Genomic DNA, 1,769 nt, shown 5'->3' on the forward strand with positions numbered 1-1,769 from the left:
CCACTTCCAGTGTGAATGACAGAATGGAAGGATAGATAACTACTACTATAGCCTCAAGACATGGCAGGCATGTGGTCTGGATTTCTTAACAAATAATTGTGTTGATATTTCTCTCTCTCTCTCTTTTTTTTTTTTTTTTTTTTAACTCAATCCTTCCTGGAATTCTGGGCAAAACAAACAAGGTTCTGTAGAGTAAAAACAGACCAGGGTTCTAGTCCTTACACTGTCATGAATAAACTTTAGAATTGAGGCAAGTAATTTAGACCTTAGGTAAAAAATCAAAGAGCCTGAACTATATACATCCAAGGCTGTTTTAGTTCCCAAATAATGTCAGAGTTAATATTTCTTGGCAAGGGTTAGAAGTTCATTCTGTGATCCCAGAACAAAGCTAAGTGACCCACTCAGAGACAAATCTATTAACCTCTATGTGCCAGGTCCTCAACTTCTGATATAATTAGTTCCGCTCAGGTATTGCATTTTGACCAAAATCCATTGTTGTAGAGTCAATTCTCTCTTATAGTGACCCCATAGGACAGAGTAGAACTACCCCATAGGGTTTCCTAGGCTTTAATCTTTACAGAAGCAGACTGACACATCTTTTCCCCCTGGAGTGGCTGGTGGGTTTGAACCACCAACCTCTCAGTTAACAGCTGAGGGCTTCACCACTGAACCACCTGGGTGCTTTGCATTTTGACAGTGCATGTGAAAAGTCAAGAAAAATCATCAATTCTTCATCTTCAATTTCTGTGTTCTACATACAAGTCTAACTCTTTTCTCAGAGAAAGGAGAATTTCTTTTCATTTAGATAAGCAGCAAGAGGTGAGAAAATAATGAGTACTTCCTCCAGAAACTTGTCTTTACTGTTTATTTGGAGATTGTGGGTATTTTTAGTTTTCCATTGTTCTGGAAGTTGAGTGCAGAATATGAAAGGTTGAGGCATACAGGAAATTGCCTGGCCTTGTCTGAGGAAGCTGCCTCCATCATGCTTTTCAACGAGCAATAATGAGCAAATTCATCCCTTGTTCCTCAGAGCCTTCCTTGTGTTATTGAAAAAAGTAGTTCGTTATAAATGAAACTAAAGGTTTCATAACAGAACATGCAATTAAAAACTTTTCAAGAATAAAAAAAAAAAGACCAAATTGTTAAAAAAAAAAAAACAAAGAAAGAAAGAAAAAGTCCACAAGGGACAAAAATGCTCATTTCAATGGTTTGGGATAAGACCTCACAAACAGGGAGATAAAAAGAGGTACCCATGTTGTAACTCTTGAGTGACAAATAAAGAGCTGTTAATTAGTAGGTTGTTTTTGTTTAAGAAAGGTCAAGAAATGTCTCAAAACCACGTCATTATATTGACTTCTAACTGTAAGTTTATTCTCCAAAGTTTCTAAGTTACAAATAAAAAATGAATTAAAAATTAAAAAAAAAAAAATCTGTTCATGGCTTTATTCCATTACAGCACCATTGAGAATGAGATAAGAATATTTTGTTTATTTCTGAGAATTTCTTTTCACTTGGCTCTGCTTTCTTTTCCATCTGTACGTGCCAATTTGTGTTTATAAGAGATCATGTTACTAGGCTCTGTGATAAACTCTTATGGTAAAAATTGTAATTACAATCATGCAGACTTTAGGAATGCAGGTTTAAGAAAATAAAATACTATAATAGTGTGAAATAATGGAAGATATTGTGAGTATTCCTAATAATAAAAATAATAACAGCACCAGCATAAATCTCACACACAATGTCTTTTAAATAGAGATTCTCCTAAC

The sequence above is a fragment of the Elephas maximus genome, chromosome 10 (genome assembly GCF_024166365.1).
Source record: "Elephas maximus indicus isolate mEleMax1 chromosome 10, mEleMax1 primary haplotype, whole genome shotgun sequence".
NCBI lineage: Eukaryota > Metazoa > Chordata > Mammalia > Proboscidea > Elephantidae > Elephas > Elephas maximus.